General features: G+C 36.8%; 1 protein-coding gene across 14 annotated transcripts in view; it reads right to left on the bottom strand.

The window, feature by feature from the left end:
- DLG2 (discs large MAGUK scaffold protein 2) overlaps window positions 1-21539 on the bottom strand; it is a 1068724-nt gene that overhangs the window by 617400 nt on the left and 429785 nt on the right. The gene's annotated exons all lie outside the window — the stretch shown is intronic.

The raw sequence follows: 21539 nt of genomic DNA, 5'->3' as shown, positions 1-21539 counted from the left end.
AGTTATGCTGCTTTCTGCCCTGCTCCAGCCCTGCAGCGCTGCCCGAGATGTCTCCAAGCGGTGTAAAAAAAAAAAAAAAAAAAATCACTAGGAAGAAGCAGACCTAGAAAGGGATGGGGGATGAAAGATTTACCCCCACCAGCTAAAGGAGGGAGCAGGGTTTGAACATTTTTGAGCTCTGCATCAGCAGCAGAGACTACCTGAAGCATTAAGGAGGAAGATCATCAGAAAGCTAGCAAAAAAAGCCAGAATTTTCACAAACACGGGAATGGCCAAAGAGAGTTCAGAAATGAGAAAAACAGATAACACTCAAACACCTTTTATCCAATACAGTCTTTCAGAAACTCATGATTTGGTGGCTAGATGGAGGAATTTGCGACTCTTGGGTATGCCAATATACCTAACAACAGTAACATACTCAAAGGAGGCTGGAAAGCTGCAGAAGGAAAGCAAGGGCTTGAAGAACTGAAATATGTCAACATTGTATGTAGACATAGGAACAGGAGGAAATGAAGCTATACTGAAAAGAATCCACCCTAAAAAAGCCTTTGTCAGCGGTAAAGAGCGGGGAGAGATGTAAAAAATGATTATTGATGGAAATAGACAAGGTCAGGAAGGTGAAACAGAGCAAGGTCATAAAGGATTGGTCAGGATGAGTTCGGTACAATGCTCTGGGTGATGCACTGTTTGTGTTGAGAAAGGAATTTACTCTGAATAATTAGAAAAGGTTCCACTGACAATGTTAAAAGAATGTACTCTGAATAATAAGAAAAGTACTCTGTATAATAAAAGATTCCTCTGACTATGTTAAAGGAATGTACCACTGACAAAGTTAAAGGAATATACTCTGAATAATTAGTAAAGATAAGGTTGGCACCTGAAGGAGGTAAGGAGACCATGAGTCAGGAAACTGTTGAACAAAGAAAGTTGAAAGGTTTACTCCACCTAGATCCCACCTATTATGAATAGAATGATTAGGTGTTAAAATTGAATGAATATGTATGTAAAGATGTTGTAACCTCTCATGAAAACTGTATAAATTACCTGACTTTTCACTGAAAACTTTGGAGCTAGTCGGTGTGAATCGGCTAGCTCCCCAGCATTCCATGAAATAAATACCTTTGCTGCTTAAAGACAAAATTAGTCTCTGAGTAGTTATTCTGTGCCGTTTGGGCATCAAAGGTTCATGATCAGTGTACATAACATTGCAAAAATAGAAGTGAGTGTCTCTCTATTTAAGGAATTATGATGGCTCTGTCATATAGAACAAGGTTTACAACAGAACTGCTGTTAGAGAGTACATGCCGCAAATATATACACATGATATTATACAATGTAAGCCAAGCTGTCGGTCTCAGTGTGCATTGGAACACCTGTATAGACATCAGTAAGAAACAGCATAAAGAATGCTTGAAAGGAGTGCTAGTAAATTTAAATTACTGAATTTGAAATGAAAAGTCATTGGGAATGTCAGCTGCAATTTTTCTTTCTTGATGCTTTATAATTTCTCAGGCAGAGAGAAGACCACACTGTCATAGCAAAAATAGTTTCACCGAGACATTTAAAGTGTTCTTTATAGGGAAGAAGGATGTTATTGCAAAAATTCAAGCACAGACTAGCTGGTTTATTCAGAAGATTCCTACTAGCTGAGTGGGATCATAACGACCAGATAAACTAACCTTATTCATATAGAAAAAATACTTCACAATAACAAGCTCCCTTATCAGTTTGGTGGTCATGTTGAGAATTATCGACAGTATGAAAGCTCTGATGGTTTTGCAAACAGATACCTTTACATGAAATAAGATACTGTAAAAATAATTTACCTCTATTTTACCTTAGATCTGTGACAGGCCTGAATTCACACCTGCATTTCCCATTGCACGTTTCTGTTATTACCAGTGGTATTTATTAATTTTTTTTTTGCTGGGACATTGATATATGAGTGGGTCTGACAGGTTTGTAGACAGCAGAAGCAGCAATAGGATAAGCACCGTTTCTTACTGGAAGTAAATTGTTTGGCAGGAAAACCAGCTTCACCAAATGAAATGCTTTTTTTAACAGAAATTATTTCCATAAACTGGCATCTTACTTCTGTCCATAATCTTGGCTTATCTTTTTATGTTTTCCAGTATGGGAAGAACAAATATTATTTAGGCACCACTCTGGATTAATCAACAGTATTTACATATTTCCCATCTCGTAACCTCATACTTACAAGACGGTTGATGGTTGCAAACATGGGAACAAGCATGGGGCATATACGGAAACTTGCCTTCCGTAACTAAATTTCACTTATTATTTCCTTTTCTATATGTTAATTCATTTATCTCCTAAGCTAAAAAAATTCTGAAATGTGAAAGAAAAGAGAAACAAAACTCTGAAATCTAAAAGTAAAGCTTCTGGAGGCAACAAGTCCCAGAACAACATTTCTATGAGACTCCACTGTTCTCTATCATCCTTCAGTTCTCCTCGTTATCTCTGGATAACAAGCTATTTTCCAGTGTATTCTGAAGGCTGAAAAATCTTCCTTCTGCTCAGCAAATTAAAAGGGAAGGTCCAAATCTGCAGCCCCTAGAAGTCTCACTGAGTGCCTACAGCCGTGTGCCAGGCATTGCTAGGCTAGCTTTAACGCCTCGTGTAACTGCAATCATTTTCCAAAAAATCTATGTCAATGCAAAGATCTGAAAGCAAGTCTCCAAATCCTACGCTAATATTTAATCAGAAAATTCTTCACCCAGACTCATGGGAGGAGAGAAATAAGGCCTCTAGTAGTTAAAACCCTAATGCTACACATGTGATTCAGACCCAAGTTGTTGAAAATAAGAGCGCAGTCACACTCTTCTTTAAGGACGTAAAAGATAGCAATGAAACAAATCAAAGGTACTATGATGAATGGCTCTTGAAATTTTAGGTTTTGTAATGGCAGGCCTGTCTACATCAGCAGATAGAACAGAATAGCATCTTTGTGTACAAAACAGGGTCCGTCCACTACACAAATTTTTAGTTTATCCAACAGGGAACTGGCAAGGTGATATTAAAAAAAAAAAAATAATCCATCACAATCTGCACATGAAGTGAAGATGACATTTCAAGTTCTGGTCAATGCATTTCCTTTTCTTCAAAGTCTATTTACACTTGGGTTTGACAGGACACTTACTGGGGATATAATCACCAGCACTACACTGCAATTTAGAATGAGAACAAGGACATTATTAGTAAAGGGAACATGGGTGGGTTGCAGTTTACTTAAAATAAGATTGAAAAAAAAGGACTCTAAGAAGCTGTATTTAAAGCCTAAAGAAATAATTCAACTCCACAATGAAAGGCTTTTATGGTAATACCTAATTTTTTGCTATAGGCAACAGAATACATAGCTTCATTATTCAAAATCACCAGGTAAAAGACGACTTAAAGAAATAAGCAGCGTAACATTTTGCACATCAATTTCCATATTTCAGAGGAAATCTGTGTGCAGAGAGGGGCCATAAAAATTCACTTGTAGTCATGGGCCATAACATTCCGGGACCACAAAGACCTGTGGATTTGGTACAAACAGAGAAATAGGGAGGGTGAAGGAGCATTTTGTATAACAGGGATTGCCAAAACATGCTAACTATAGGGAGGAGGAAGTTTTCCTTGGAAGCAGTGCACGTAAGCAGGCATCTCACTGAGCATTATGAGCAGCTACCCTTGTTCTTGGTGTGATGTTCTTGCTCCTACAGGCCACACGTTTTGCTGTCTTGCTGCACTCCCCTTTAAGTATAAAGGGACTGGAAACATCTACCAGCTGTTTCAAGATCTGAAAATCTAACAGTATGGATTTGGCACTTAAGCATGCCACTGGGAAGTTAGTAGAAATCTTAGGTATGTGTAGGTGGGAGGCAGAGGTTTTCCACAAGGCAGCCACAGGGCTAATGATGGAAAATTATGTTACTGGACGTTCCTAAGACCACTCTTTAAAAACAGCATATAAATAACCAACTATTTTCTGCCTCCTGTAGAATTGCAATCAGCTTATAATTTCAGAAATTATTATCAACTCTCTGAAAACAACGTATTTCGATTGCATAGAAATGTGTTATGTGGCAGGAGGGATTGTTTGAATTAGGTTTCACTCATGAGTTTTCAAAAAGCTGATTTGTTTTCTGGACATTATTGACTTGAAATCAATTCTCAGCTGGTGAAACCTAATGGTCTTAACTTATTAAATATATGTTAAAAGAAAGAAGGAAAAAGCAATAGCAAAATTTTCATTAACTTGAACGTGATTATCATTTACACAAAGGCTGGTATACGCCACACTAATTGTGCAAGGAGATTTCTAACTTGGGGTAAATGCATCGTACTCACCCAGCTTAGCAAAGCTGGGTTTAACATTCTTAATGCAAGTAAGAATGAGGTCAAGCATAAAATAAATAAGGACAGAAGCTTTGTTTTCTGTAAAGGGTTCCTAACACATTTCCTGCCAAGTAAAGAGCACAATGCAAGTAGGGTTTTTTTGTTTCTCACAGACAATTCTGCAAGGTGCAGTAAGCATTACACTGCTAATGAGCTTTCTTATGTTTTATGGGATGTAAAAGTCATTCTTTTAATGCAAAATCTGAAAATTTGTATAATCTGTACAGCAGCAGCCTCTTCTCACTGCTGTTTGAAGAACCTCAACAAACCCCAACATTTTCTTTCCTAAATTGTTAGTGATAATGTGGGTTTTAACCACTGGAGCAGCCACAATGTTTTGAAATGCAATGCCGAGACAATAGTGGACAACAGTCTTTGGCTGTGATTTTGATGAAATTCCTGTGAACTGTTGTAGCTCTAGTGATTCAGCCTCAGACAAGCAGTTACTGCAGGGTGAACCCAGTTCTGTCATCTCCTATGAACTTTGCTGTTACTGAAAACATGGCTAAGGAATTCAGGTTATTAGTAATAAAATCTGAATTAATGAATTAAATAATAAAAAATATTGATTTTTTTTTAAACCTCTTATGTAGCCTTTTCAATAATGTAGCTAAAAGGACTTCATTTTAGAGCTCAGTTGTAGAAGCCTATTTTGTGAGGAAAAATAAATATATGGTAAACTAAGTGTCTCATTTCCATCTACAAGGCAGAAGCAAGTTAAGAAAAAGGACTGTTTTCCCAAAGTGGCAATCAAAGCACTCATGTGCTTATAGTGCCACTTCATAAATACATCTTCATTAATTAAAAAAAAAGTTATCCTATTAATTATTGTGAGCTTCAAAATGTGCATTTAAAATGCATAGAGGATGAAATTACTTTTTTTCCCCCTAAATCTAATGTTTTAGAATTTTTTTATTTGTTTGTTTTTAGCAAACAATTATCAGTGCTTAGGGTTAGAAATTGTCTACACATTGCTCTGCATTTCAGAATGGAAAGAAAGAAGGAAAATAAAAGTTTTTTACTAAATAAAGTTGGAAAAAAATTGCTCAGAAGCATGTTTTACAATATTGAAATATTAATATACAAATGGTTAAATAGAAAATATATTAATATATGAAAAATGTTAGTAGAAATAAGAAAATCACAATAAGGAACTAAAACAAAAATTAATGTGATCATGTCCTGAGGGAAGAGGTAATTAAAATGGGAATGCTCATATGAAATGCTTTAGTCTCAGTGAAATAACATTTTAAAAGAAAAGGGAATAGTAAGCCAGATCTAAGACAGAATGTCTTTGAATAACAAAGGTTTTGCTGTTCAGCATTGATACAATATTTAGGAACACATACTTGCATTTGCATTGCCATTTGCAAGAAAAAGCTACTTGTTCTTAATATGCTAGTTTTCTAAACTCTGGCAAATCTGATCATTTTAACATAGCCTGTGATCATTAGTAAACCTGGGACCTAATTTTCATAATGATGTACTACTGGATGCACTATTCCCCTTTCAAATCAAAAGAATATCAGAATATATTATTCTGAAATAGCCTAAAATCTATTCAAGTCAGTGGAAGGACTTTCATTTCCTTGGGCTTTCATCCAGAGTTCTTGTCTAGTTTGAAAGGCTGGGCCCTTGAACTGTAGGCAAAGAACAAACAGCACTATTGGACTGGCTGTGCTAAAATTGGGGGTAGAGGCACATGCAGTACCTTTTTTTTCGTGATTTTGGTAATTATACTTGAGAAATGCAGTTGACAGGGGCTCGAAAACATTAGTTTTCAGAAATGTCTTGTAAAATCTGTACCTAGATACACCTGGATTCAGATAAGGAAAGCTCTGGGAACACAACGCAATTATCCAACACTACTCCTTTACAAACATCTCAACAACTTGATCCTTATCTTCAAAGCCTTCATTGATCTGGACCCAGTACAACGAGAAAACAGATTAAACTCCTAAGACAGAAGCAATGGGCAAAAAACCAGCGCACTTCTAGCACGGTAGATTTGTCCCTCACAACAGGAAAATCAATTTGTCCAATGGTTTTCTTGAATCAAGGAGGTTGGTAAGATATTAAACTAATTCCTGTAAAATCTAGGATCTATTTCTAATTAGCCTATGCATAGTCCTTTTCCAATAAAAACATATAATCCAGCAAACCGAAATAAACAGTTTTATATTGTATAAAAAGTCAAATGTATGATTTTCTTTAAAGAGAGAAAAGCAAGAACCTCATGTTCAGTAGCCCCTAAGAAAAAGGGAAAAGCCACATTTATGTATATATTCAAAAGTTAGGTGAAAGACGGAATCACGGATGTATTTTTTTAATCTTTGGAGTTACTCTCTGAGAATGTTCTAGAGTTTACCTTTAATTAAAAGAGGGCACTTTTCTACTTCATTCTACATAAATTATTCACGGGAGTTCTGTGACTCAGTGATAGCAAGTTAACAGCTCTGTTATTTTATATAATGGCTGTACATAGGTAATCAGAATGCATTATGTTGCAAAGGTAATTATGATGATATTTTCTGTTTGCATGTGATGGTGGGAGCCTCAGCGGTGTGTTTTTGTAACACCCTGTGTTTCATATGGATATGGGGAAATTACCAAGAATTTCCCAAAGCTTTGTATTTTTCTACAAATATATTAGTTACAGAAAAGAGAGCCCAGGCTAGCGCCATGTCTTTCTTTTCTAGTGGCCAAGTAATGTTACAGAAGTCTATTGTATTTAGGCAAAAGTACCCTTAATGTGGGGGTTTAAGGAACACTGCAAACATATTTTGTAGCCACTATGTTATTACTTTAATGAGTAATTCACATGAAAGTCCCTTGATCACTGTATACATGTGTATGCACAGTTGTCATGGACCAGTAGGAGTATGGGGAAAATTTTGGTTCATGAATTTTAACCTCAGTGCAGCAAATTTTCATATCCTATGCAGCCAGTGTTGAACTTGTATGTATGTAAATTATTTGATACTTTTTTTCCCTTCCTAGAAACAAAGTTTTATAACAAATATTTATCTGCCTGAGGATGGAAGAAGTTCTACTAGTTTCAAGTTTTCCTTTCATTTGAAAAGGTCAGAAGGCAGAAATCTATGAGAAATATTGCAATGCGTGCTGACATCATGCTGACAGGTACCGCATCGACCCTAATTTATACAGCGTTTCTTCACTCAGTTTTTCCGCAGTGCCAACTTGTTTCTGTTAGGTAATGACTGTTTTCACAGATAAGCAATTAATAGGAAGCACAACATGGCATGTGAGTTTGATACTAGTTAACAACAGCTAGCAATTAAAGGATGAATTTCACCCCTAGTCTATTTTGATATATTGCATTGTTTTAAAGTTATCGTAGAGTCATAGACTGGTTTGGGTTGGAAGGAACCTTAAAGATCATCCAGTCCCAACCCCCTGCCATGGGCAGGGACCTTCCACCAGCCCAGGCTGCTCCCAGCCCCGTCCAGCCTGGCCTTGAGCCCTGCCAGGGATGGGGCACCCACAGCTGCTCTGGGCAGCCTGGGCCAGTGCCTCACCGCATTCACAGTGAATTTCTTCCTAATATCTGATCTAAATCTCCCCTCTTTCAGTTTAAAGCCATCCCCCTTGTCCCGTCACTACATGCCCTTGTAAAAAGCCCCTCTCCAGCTTCCTTATACGCTCCTTCAGTTACTGGCAGGCTGCTATATCGAATATTAACTGGTAATTTTGATAACAAAGACCTCGCAGGTCTTGTATTTTATCCTTTTACCAGTGCAAGCTGTTTTTAATACATCCAGTACTTAAATGTTTCCAAGATTGTAATTTTCCTGACATACATGTGTATTAATATGCATACATTAAATACTTCAGTTTACCAGGCAATGGCTTAGAATCTGTTAAATGGGTAAATAAAAAAAGTGCACAGTGCTTAAGAACACAATGTTATATTAAATGTATTTTTTCTACCACTTTTCTAATTATCTGTTTCTACATACAGTGAGCAGAAACTCTTTGTAGAATACCTCTCAGTATCTTTGGGGACTAGATTTGCCTTGGAAGTCTATTGAAAGGTTTCTAGAGCTGAAAAATGCAAATCCCAAGGCAGCAGTTTACAAAATATGCAGGGATCTCATATCTAAATGAGTTTTAGTTACTTCCCCTACACAACAGGACTCATATTTTAAGATAAAAACGACCATCGATCAAATGAAAACACGCAGCAGACTGTAGCTGGGTCGGGCTAGTACAGGGTGGGACAGCTGTCACACCTTGCAGTGGGACCTTCTCATATTTTAGACACATCATTTGAACTCCCTGCAGAGCTATGAGCTTCATGGCCTGTGACTATAACTTTCAGAATTTGATCCCTTTTCACTGTGAATGTTTACATCAGCACCGGGGAGTCCCCAGAACAGGCAATGACCTCAAAACCTATTATAACCTATTTTAATGCCTCCCATGGATGTCCCTCCTGAAGTTACTGCCACATCCTGAAGTAGTCTTAATTTTTCCACTGCTTAGCAGACAGCATAAGCGGTATTGCGGAGAACTGCTTACACTGTCTTTCCCAGGGCTTCCATTTCTTTCTTGGTGCTGAAGCTGTGTTGTTCACCACCCTTACACCCCTCTGTCATCACAGGTTGACAAATAGCTATTGGCTCTAGTGAGCTTGGGAGCACTGAGGAAGGCAGCGTTGGCTTTGCGGTGTGCAGGAACAGGGTAATAGCTCTGTATTTGTCACAATTTTGTACTCGCTACTTTAAGTAGGGTAAAAAATATCTCCCATGCTCCTCCTCCTGAGGACACCTGCACAGCCAGGTCTCCAGGCCCCAGCTGCTTTATTAAATAAGATTCTTCTACTTTGAAATAATTTTGACAGGCTTAAAAAAAAAAGTAAATATGGATATATGTTATTTGGGCTGGTTTTTTTTCTCATTGTTCCCCTTTTTATAACCCATGTTACAGACTACGTATTCAGGGTTCTAAATGCAATGTCATGTTAAGACAATTTAATACAATATAAAGGTATATTTTTAATTTTTCCTCTTCAAATTATTTCTAAAAGTAGAAGTATTGCTCATGAAATAAAAAGATCTAACAGTGGCAGGCAATGTATTTTCTTTTACCATAAATAGATTGCAACAGTTGTGTCTGTCATGTGGACTGTAACAGTTGAAAGCTGTACATGGATGTGGATCTTATGAAAAGTGAGTCATTGTTGATGTCCAAGGCTAAAACTAGCCATAAGTACTTATGAAATATAGGGATTATTTTAAAGATCTGTTAAATTTTACACGTATATTGAAATAAGAAGCTTACCTAAATCTGTCAAATATTTCTTATTTAGCAAACCCACAATTTCTTATTATTATTAAAGATTAACAGTTTTTGTAAAATGTATCATTTTTGCATGATATATTTATAAAATTCTTAAGGTTTGGGTTTTTTTTTAGTTAAAAAAAGTTACTAATATTGGCCTATTCTGTGATCCAAGGGCATAAGCATTTTCATACAGTGGAAGGCTTTCAGCATTGGCATTTTATCCTTAATCTTCCTTGTAGCAAAATCAAAGTGCTATTTGTAGACATTTATTCATCATTTCTAGAACAACTACAACTTTAATGCACAGAGACTCCAACAAGGATTGTGTCACAGTTTAGTTTGCATTATATGATCACAAAGATGTCCACAAAAAGAGAAAAAAAACCACCCTTGTATTTTGTGTATTAAATGCTTTTCCTATAAGTGGCTTCTGTTTTTTTAATGACCCAACACTACACAAGCATTTTCTGCTGATTACAGATTTATCTAAAACTGCAGCTCTCATTAAAACCCCTAAAGTTTCCAGTATCTTTGAGGTGCAGGATTAGGTGCAGAAACTGACCCTATTCTAACAGTAACTGGGTTTTATTTAATCAATTTTCAAGGGTTTGGGAATCTAAAATTACCATTTATGACTTAAGAAGGAAATAGAAGGGCAATAGCGGAGATGAGTATAAGTTTCTTACTGATTCAGTGACTGAAAATTCAAGAATGTTTTTTTGTGTTAAATATATGTGTGACCTTGAAAGTCATAACTTGAAGCCACTACGTTTGTTCTGGTTCACAACACATACTTGATCTGTTGGAGCACTGACTCAAGAAGTTCAGGTGTGACGAGTATATGAAGATCATTTGCTATGGAATTAGGAAGAGTAGAGAAGTTGTAAAGGAAAATAATTTATGGGTGACATAATTGGACTAGGACTGGCAGCCTTCCTATATCATTACCATTGGATTAAGACTAGAATAGTGTATGAAAAAAAATGGTAGTGATAAAAAAGTCAAACATTGATTTTTTTTATTTTTTTTTTTTTTTCATTTCAGCAAAAAGATGTCTGGGGAAAAAAAAACCAGTGTGCAAGTAAGTTGTGTTTTATGCAGTGTTTTCACTTCCCTTCATATCATATGCCATGGTGAGTGAGTACATTTTTACTTTAATTGTTCTTCATGTATTTCTTTCCTACGAAAAGGCCATCAGCTCAAATATGAGATAGCTTTTTTAAGCAATGACAGTACCCATTTTAATGCAAATTTGAAAATGGCCAAGTGTGACTATAACATTGTTCCAATGTTCTGATGTCTGCAAGTTAATGAAATATATAATTATTTCATATTATTAATCTGCATTGAAGTCCTGCTATGGTAAATAACATGAACCAATTTTTTTATTTTAGCAATATATTCCAGACTCAGTTTCATTTGGTGTTTTAGACTTAATCACAACCGTTTGCTACAACACTTTTTGCATATGAAATATCGGGATTTTTCAATAGAGTATGTGCTAAGCAATGGATCATTCATGTGTACCCTAACATAAAGAAATGGAGAAGCTCATTTTTTAAAATGAAGTTTATTGCTTTTACACTTCTAGTGCTTTCATACCTCTGTCTCAATGATGCTATACTTCTGTGTTTTGAGAGCTTACATAAAATGTTATTTTTAAGATGTATAACTGATGATATTCAAAAGACCAATCGATACTGTAGCTTAGGAAACTGTCAATTATTTTTTATACATAGATACATATAAAATGTTAATACTAGAAGTCTATATTTAAAGATGCTCTCAGTGCTGAATCATAAGTATTTTATATACAGTTATCTCTGAAGAATGATTCAAAATAGTGTTTTTATATACCTTGTTTTGTCATGACAGACAATACTTTCAAGGGGGCTTACAAGAAAGATGGGGACAAACATTTTAGTGCAGCCTGTAGCAATAGGACAAGGGGTTAATGGTTTTATAGGAAAAGAGGGCAGATTTAGGCTAGATACAATGAAGAAATTTTTTATGATGAGGGTGGTGAGGCACTGGCACAGGTTGCCCAGAGAGGTGGTAGATGCCCCATCCCTGGGAACATTCAAGGTCAGGCTGGACGGGGCTCTGAGCAACCTGATCTGGTTGAGGCTCATGGCCTGTCCCTGCTCATGGCAGAGGTGCTGGACTAGATGATCTTTAAAAGTCCCTTCCAACCCAAACCATTCTATGATTCTATGTGTTGAGGTCTTCAATTTGTGCAGAACTGAGGCTACAATGTTTAAAGGAATTTGAGGGAATTAGTCACGTGAGTTTCATAACGTAAGTACTATAAATCCTTGCACATTTAGTGCTAAAGAGTTATCGTGGTAGTGCAAAAAGTGGCTATTCCTACCTTTACAGCAGCTGCAGGGGCACAACTCAATGTGTTATTAGAAAAATGTGTTTCTAGCCATCCGAGTAATAACTGCATTACAACAGGGTTATTACCACATTGTGGTAGTAGCACTGAAGAGCCATAACATGAGCTAGAAAAGAACTACCAGCATAAAAATTTGCCAGACTTTTGCAGTGCTGTAATTCCTTTAATAGAGGAAAGCAAGACAGCATAATATATAAGACTTACACACCTGAATCTATCAGATCTCTCCACCTTCATGGAGGAGCACTGTGGACGCTCTCTGGAGTCCAGGTTCTAACCATTGCTCTTGACTTCGTGGTGCAATGAAGTGTGTGATTTATGGCCTGTTTGAAATGACAGGGGAAAACTTCAGGCTGTCTGCATGACCCGCTGGCACCTTGGGGTGTCCCCACCTCAATGCCCTCCTGTTCTCCAGCCCACTTCCTAGAAGCAGAGTGGAGGAGCACAACATCATGTTCCCCTAGTCTTGTAGACTCAAAAATGCTGTCCCTTTAGAGGAAAGGTGTTACACAATGGTTTATAGAGAGCTGTCAAGCTTTTTGAGATGCCTTCAAGGACAATCCATGAGCTCTAAAGTGTGGGATGTTCTGGACCTGGAGATAGAGCATTAGCCTAGGTGCTATCCATAAGGCACGGTTAATACTAGAGTGGGTAGAGTATAAAAAATGTTCAGGTGGAAAAGCCGTAACACAGAGACACGGTGGATGGGCCAGGTTTGCTCCCTAGACAGCAGCAGTCACCGACTGAATGCAGATCTCCGCGTTTGCATGTGGTTTGGAGCCATAAGTCAGGGTACAGAGGCACTATGGCCAATACAAATAATAAATGGCAATATATGAAGATAAATTGCCCACAAGAATTTGAAAATGCACAGGTTTATTGCAAAACAATTTGTAATTGCTGAAGTGGTTAGTAAGTTGATTAGCTTAACTAGGATATTCATCTACTAAGCATGAAGCTTTACAAGGTTATTTGGGGATGCCTGCTCTCATCTGTCTCTCTTTTTCTGGAAATGTCACATGACTCTGCTCTCTGGCTGACTAGGTATAGGCTCACTCATCCCTGTCTCTGGGACACTACTTAGGTTCACTCCTCTAGTAAACTGAAACCAGTACTGAAACCAGTAAGGGCAGATCCTCATGTGATATAAGCAGAGAGAGTGACAAAAAGACCTCAGCAAAGTTGTGTAAGAATAAACTAGCTACCAACTCTTCCCGTAAAAGCTAAAGATGTAACAAAAAACCCCTAGAAGATCCAAAGTTACACAAGGTTAAACTCTTTCTTTAAGCTTGATTCAGACTGCTGTGTTTGGGCTCTGCTCAGATCTGTGTGAAATTATGTACCTACGAGCCACAATTCCTTGGCAGTAAAATGAAATTAAGTGTCCATCTGCCTTAGCTTGTGCTCTTATTTCTTACTAATAAAACTTCTCTCAGCAGAGACAATTTTCATTTGCCTACAGTTGCTTCTTGACAGACACAGACTGTCTTTTAAGCTCTGCTGATCACCTGCTAATTCTTCCTAAATCAAACTAATGGTAATTGAAGCCGTAATTGTTTGTACAGACTTGTAAAAGAAATGATGTATTACACTTGAAGTGGAATACAATGATTATTGATGATAAATCTTGGAATAAAAAAAATAATATTGTTTTTCTAAGATTATAACTAATGTTACAGCACCAACATCTACTACCCAACCAGCATCATGAGCACAATGGGCACATTGTGCAAGAGAAGTGAAAACAAAGAGTCCAAACTAGAAGAGAAAGTGGCTTGGTGTGAAAAGCCTATTCCTATCACATCATGATGCTGTATTGGAAACTGAAACTATGGAAGAGGCCATGCCTGTTGGAACCAGGTTTCAAAATGTTTTTCCACTCCCCCACCAGCTCAGGTCTGTTTTGGGTGCTGTGTCATGCTCCTTCACAGAGAAACAGGTGTGAGCAGCGACCTGCCCTGGGACCTCGGAATCCTCTGTCTCCACCACTTAGCAAACTGCTAAGAAATTCTGCCTTTAAAACAGGCAACAACACATGCACTGAATGCTATTTTTAAAACCATTCCGATTAAAGGCCTAAAATAGAAAACATGGTGATTGATTTAAAAAAAAAAAAAAAAAAGGCACATCATAAATTGCAGACATTAAAATACATAAATTACAGTGGAAGGTAACTACACTCCTCTCTGTTAAGAAGGCAGAACGCATAGTCTGCAAAGTAAATAATATATTCTAAAACATTTTATTCACACATGATACAAGATTGCCACAGGGCAAAAGTTTTAGGTACCTAAACAAATAAAATCTTATTAAGTGTTATTATTTTATAAAGCCTTATCCAGGGAAGACCATATTTTAATATACTAAAGTAGACAACCAGTATTCCGTTACTTTCAAGGTTATATGAGGCAAGTCAGCTATGAGGGAAATTTGATGTGAGCATAATGTTTATACACTAGGAATTTTAAGGGGCAGAATGCAAAACATAACATTTATTTCTAATCACTCTTTACTTGCCAATCTATAAAGCTCAGTGAGAAGGCTGAATGGTTATGTCGTAATAGATTAAATTTAAAGTCAAGTGCATAAACAGCCACGGATAAAACTAATGCATAAAACATAATGAGAATAGGAATCACTGGGACTGAACTCTAAACTGCATCCTGATATATGGATTCACAGACTCAGCACAATAATGAAAAAAAAAAAATAATAATAAAAAAAGATGGGAAGTCCAAACTAGCTTACTAGATTCAAATATTGCTCCAAAATTGTTACAATACATGATTTCATCAGTGGTTCTTTGATTTCTCTTATTGATTATGCCTGGGTTTGCATATTGATTTGATTTTTAAACCTGGATGTAGTTCCATAACACAGTGAAAGGCTCACTTGTAGCATTGTGAGCAATATAATCCCTACAAAGAAAAATTTAGGCTAGGAGTTTGCTAGCCTAAGGATAATTTTATTTAAACAGAGAAACTCCACAGTAAATTACTTACTCCTAATGTATATTACATACTGTCAGGATTTAACTGTTTAAGAGGCTTTTTGTACTCTTCCTTTTGAGAGGGTATGTCACCACTATGTAAGCAGAAATTGTATCACTTCTTTGGTTATAGTAACAAGCGAAGGAAAAAAATAAAATTCAAAATTACTCAAAGTTTTAGGACAATGAAAATGTGGATAAATTTTAGTTTTGCTTTTGGAAACAGATACCACCTCCCAGAATCATGTTTAAATTAATCCTAAAAGAAACATACAGAGTTAAGGGTGAGCAAGGTTTCCCAGATCCCATAGAACTGTCCAAAATCTGGTATGTTAACACCAGATTACTTTTAAAAGTCACAAGAGAGTTAGGTTAGAAAAATTTCACGTAAATGGCTTTATGGAGTAAGCAGAACCAGGCAACCCCTGGTAAAATAATTACTTTTTTTTCTCCCCAAAAATTGCAGAAAACAAATTAAGTTCAAGCTTTGCCAGATAATGTATGTGTTAAAAAATGCAGTTACTGGAGAGATAAAATTAGCTCAAGCTTTTTCCATTGTTGATGGAATACACCAAGACACATAGTTAGGGCATAAATATGGAACTTTGTTGACTCAGAAATATTTAATCAAGAACACTGAATTTCCCTTTATCTGTGCTCTTCGAGGCATGCAGTATATAATCCTTATATTAATAGATCTTCAAAACCTTAGCAGCCAGTTTCTCTTTAAAATTTGGGGTATTGCTTTGCACTCTATTTGTACAAGTTATGAATTTTATAGGAGCATGGTAGTAACTTTTCGTAACAGTGCAAAACTGTTAACAGGGGTGGTGACAGGCTGTCATTTCCTAATGGTACTGGCACCATGGAATTCCTGAGGTCTCTGAATCAAATTCTGATTTCAGTTGTACTAACTTTATCCTGTATGAGTCAGTTTTGTTGAGGGTAGTCACTCTTAAGAGTCATGAGTATTATTAACTTAATGAGGGCAAACACTGCTGCTGATTTGCTGTTGCAACACCTCAGCTTTCCAGTGGCTGTAGTTAATTACTGTAAGGGCTTCTTGCAACCTATGCTCTGAATTGGCCATGAAGTGACAGTACCATTAGTTTGTTTAGTTCTTTTACTACTTTCAGTCTAAAAAAGTGAATGGATAGGCCTGATTGTCATGAAATATATGATTCTGCCTCTATACCTTACCCACTGAGTATTGAAAAGTCATAAGCTAAAGTGCTTTTATGTAAGTTGTACATGAGTGGAATAATTTTAGCTTTCAAAAAATGAAACTGTTGAGTGTTCAAAAGATGAAAGAGATTGGGGGGAAAGAAAGAGAAGAAAAATAGAGTCAGAGACATTTATCCAATACCATGAGGCAAAGGCTGTCATTTACTGTGTACAGCTTGGCCTTGAAAAAAGGTCTTTTTATAGACCAAAGTGATTTAACTACAAAAAGAACTCCAGTGTAAACATTCGGAGATAGCAAAGAATAATTCCACCTTCCATGACATTGATGTTCAATCTATAGAGACATGTGTGATATTTTACCAAAATTGTTCCATAGCATATGGCAAGAAGTGGTTGCCGTTTTTCTTTCAATTCTTACACAGTTTTTGTGAATTTTCTTTTTTAATAGGGACAAGTATGGTACATTTTTTAGACTTTATTGAATAGAATGAAAGCTAGTATTTGATTCACTGTTGCAAAGAACTAAGGAAGAAGGTCACACAGGGAAAAAGAAAGAAACTTCATGCCATGAAGAAAAATTTCAATGAAGAGATCAACTTTTTATCCTAAGCCATACATGAAAACAAGCAAGTAATTTTCCATCTAAACCATGCTTTAAGATATGCTATGACTGCTACTTAATATGATTGCTAACAGTAGAAGTAGTTATGTCCTGATCAGACTTCCTAGAAAGAATGGACTGCCATGAATTGTTTTAATAAGTGTATATGAAGTCTGAAAAGATAAAGATGGCTTGTCTAGAATTCCTTTTTATCTGTCTAGTCATCACAGCATCTTATGAAAATAGCATTAGGTAGGATGAAGACTTGAAGAAGCTATATCATTACTAGAAGTGGTAGGCGAGAAAAATTGGATATCATTAATTTCCTGAGGAATGCAAAAGTTCTGACATGTATATGTGGGTATATTGTCATACACAGAAGCACAGAGATGTGTATGGAAAGACCAGTGTTCCAGGTCCATCCCCTGGTTATCATGGGGCTGAAAAGAAATTTTTGTGAAATTAAGTTGTTGCGGCCATGAGAGTATGGACATTAGGACTCTCCTAGTTCTACACTTGTGGACTGTTGTGGGCACAGTTTAAACCAGAGGACAGGCTGTTGTCTAAGGTACAATGTTTTCTGGGTCACCTGTTTTGCAAACTTGGTGAGTCTGTTCACAATCACCCAGGAAATTGTGCTGATACAGGACTCTTGCCAGCCTTAACCCTTTTTTTGCAACCAGTCGTGCCACCAGGGGTTTGTCCTGGCATCCTCTGTTCACCCAACCCAGACTTACCCTACACTTGCCACCTCCTGCCTTGTAACCTCTCCCAGAGTCCTTGTGCCCACCGGGTGCCCATGGACAGGGCAGATGTCATATGACTCCCCACTGTACAACATTTTGACATGCAGTGCATGGTCATGCAGACTGGTCACAAATATGATAGCTTCCAAAAATACAAGTGACGGGAAAAGGTCCTGGTAAAAACCTGAGCTCTCTTGACTGCTACACAGATTATAACCGTACAAATATTGCAGGTTCACTACTGTTCCAGAGAATGGTACATTGACTTGGTCATGTTTAAATATCCGTTTTGAAATTACATTCCCAAGTTCTCCCTATTCACATTTGGTTGAATACAGTCTGTCTCTTAAATGTCTTATACAGGAGATTTTCTTTTTATTATTATTTTTTTAATATAGTTAAAGTGTATGTAATCTAGCTACCTTTTCATAATGCAGTAGTAAAATGGAAGTACCTCCAATAAGGTTGTAATGCCATCCACCTTCATAAAATGTTCTATATTAAATCAACTATTAAATGAAAATATCATGCTTTGCCAGTAAGTTATTAAATGTCTGAACAAGTATATGACATTTTCAGGAAGTTGCTACAGACAAAACCACACTGTATCTCATGTTTCAAAGATCCTTTAAAAAAGAAGACCAATTATTCTGTCATCTTCATTGCGGAAATCCAGAGCAGCTCTGCCTATTTCATTCAGGCTATTGCTGAGCCCCTCACTGGGGCTGATTGAGCTGATTAGATCTACAGGACCCCCCTTACTGAATGCATCAAGGACTGAATTTCAGCTATAGCATACAAAATTAATAGGCAATGTGTCAGCCAGCAAATGACATATGCCCACAAATGAACATAGAATTAGCCAGTAATACCTGATCCTCATTAACGCACATTCATTTTTACTAATGCTAACTGATACTGTGCTGTGATAGCTCCATTGAAACAGTCACAGTTTCTCTCCCCTCTCCTCAGGCTGAAATTTGCTTCCCCATCTGGCTCCCACTGCCCACAGCCACTTTTTCTGGAGCCTCACTGCTGCAGATGCCTCTCTTGTCTTGCATTGTTTTGTCTGAAAAACATCAAATTCCTGCCAAATTACTTGACATCACAGCTGGGTACCCAAGGAGGTACTGGTTCTGTTGGAGAGGATACATTACAGATCGAACACAAGCTCTGAAATTTGCTTGCCTTTGCTAAAATCCTAGGAAGTGTCACTGAGTCTCCACATCTGACCTACTGTACTTGAACATCTGTAAATTTGATTAAACATTCTTTCCTGATAATGAAATACAGTGTGTAACTGCTGGGAACTGTTAACTGTACACTGAGGAGTTTTTCCTTCTATCTCTTTAAGTCTTTGAAGCTTTGGTAGTTCTAAACCCCGAAATGTACAAAGAAGAACAATTATATGGAAAGGTGAATCAGTGGAGTTTATGTCCACTTTTAATCAGTCTCCAAAGAGGGAGAGAGAAAGCAAAACAAATGTAAATGCAAGCAAGACGGTACCTCTCTTGTATGTATTTGCTCTCTAATTCCATAGGGAGGTGTCACTGATGGTCAGTAATAGCTCTCATTCCATGATGCTCATTCAGTTTCTCTGAACTCACTGGAGCACTCTATGAAATGTCTTAGAATAGAAGAATACATCTTATTATCTTTATGTAAGAAATACAGGTGGGTTTCTTCCAGGCAAACGAGTGAGACAGGAAAATGGAGCACACTACAGAATTATAATTTTTCAACTACCTATAACAAAAAGAGGTACGGTGTATATATAAAAAAATCTTTTTAGATTTATAAAAGTGAGGATTTTCTTAGCAAGCCTTTATGTGACTATATTTCACAATATAAACAAGGAGAGAAAAAAAGAGCAACTGGTTTATTTAAAAACCCCCCACATGTTAAAGTCTCTGTTTTTTTCAGAGCACTGGAAACTTTTGGACCTTAGCTTCTTGAACTAATAGAGGAGCTGATAGAATTAGCAGATTTTTTGTTATTCTTGACACAAATCAGCACTACTGAGGCATGAGACACTGCCATTAAGCTTAGACACATTTAATGAGTAAAAAGTGTGGTAAGAGTCAGGAATCTTGGGTTACTGTTCAGATTTTAAAATGTATTGATTCTTGCTGTTCTTTGGTCATTTTAACATTTTTAGATAAGTGTTTAAAAATAAATGAAAAGTAGGAAAGCAGACACTGTCCCAGAGTCCAGTCCCTTTGGCACCTACCTATGGACTTCTACATCCTAAAAGATTTTATTGGAATAATGTTTAACCTGTCACTTGCCCTCTAGATACTTTTTCATTTCTTAGTAGTTTTTCTGTTGGGTCACTATCAGGTTTCATCGCTGCTGGGCATTCTAAAATAATTTTAAAACACTAAACATGTTCCAAACCAAGCTAGTATGTATGAGTTTTAATTCTGAAACATTTTAAGAAAACCCACCTCTTCCACAATCACGGGTGAACAGCCACAACGTTTTCTTTATCATCTTTGAGCTACCATCCAAAGAACAATGAAGCAGAATAATTTCTCCCACAGAATTAAGTTTAAATACTTCTAAAATGCTTTTAAAAGTCTAGATGTGGAGCACAGTTCCTCTGTGCAATTACCAGCTTGCCAGTGACTGGGAGTTCCTTGCTTTCTAACATATTTTACGTAAATTATCTGCCTAGGAATCAAACTCTTGCAACAGAGATCTGGAACAGCAGTGGATTCAGCTGCATAAGTCAGTGTCCTTCAAAAGCATCTTTGCAGTGAGGATACTGCTATTTTAGATGAAAAAGTATTTATGGTATTCTTCACCATGCCTGTTGTTAAATAATACTAAAATTGAAATGAGCTGACCTTATACCCCTGTACTATGCCTTGCTTTATCTATGCCAACATCTTCGCTCAAAAAAGTGCTTGTATGGCTTTTTTCCCCCACAAGGTAGTTCACCTATATCATCTTAGTTCATATATAAAAACCTTCACACATCCTACATGTTTGTTAAGAACAAGTCAAGCTGAACTTGACAATTACACAAATAGTCAAATAACTATATATAGTCAGATGACCAAGCAATTCAAGGGTGGCCAACTAATGACCCATGGACCAAATCAAGGCCATTCGAAAGACTCATACTGCTCACAGCTTGGTCACTGTCCTCTTTTCTCAGTAGCATTGGAGGAAGGCAAACTATGTCATATGAAAAAGAAATCTGCATATATCTGGTCTGTCAAGGCATGTAGCCCTACGAACTGGCTGGGCTACTTCTGAGGTAACTAAATGTGTAACTATTTTAAATTCTTAATAAAATCCCCCAAAAGTCTGCTTAGATTACAGGTCTGTCTGTTTCAGAATATTATTTTTCACAAATATCCCTCTTGATTTTATCTCCAGTAAAGGTTGGAATACTTTGAATAAAAAAATTCTAACTTCCAAGAAAAAAAACAAACAGACTTTTGTTTCTGAACTTTGTATGAAAATCTGTAGTCAGGCACTTTCCTTACAATTCTTCTCATGGAAATAGTTGGGACTCAAGTATTTAAAACAATATGAATCTAGAAATAAACCCAGACTTCAATGACTGTCATTGTCCAAGTAAGAAAAACAGAAAAATATTTTGTTTTCGTTAGCTACTGTTACTGGGTTTCAATGTAGCGCACTATAAAGTCAGGAGCTCTAACCTCATTACCAGTTTATATCCAAAATATGATGGGTATGGCTACTGGTCACTTTATGAATTACATCTATACCATCTTAAAATCAGATGACACACATCCTTTTCATTATTAATTTTATTAGTAATTAATAGTGCAAGATTGTATGTTATGATCAGAGGTTTTTTTTGAGACTAGTAAGAATACTACTCATTGCTGGCAACTAGAATACAAAGCAGAAGAATTAAGCTGATATTAAGAATTA

This window comes from Falco punctatus (assembly GCF_963210335.1).
Source record: "Falco punctatus genome assembly, chromosome: 2".
Taxonomy (NCBI): Eukaryota; Metazoa; Chordata; class Aves; order Falconiformes; family Falconidae; genus Falco; species Falco punctatus.
This window is presented reverse-complemented; position numbering and strand designations above follow the sequence as displayed.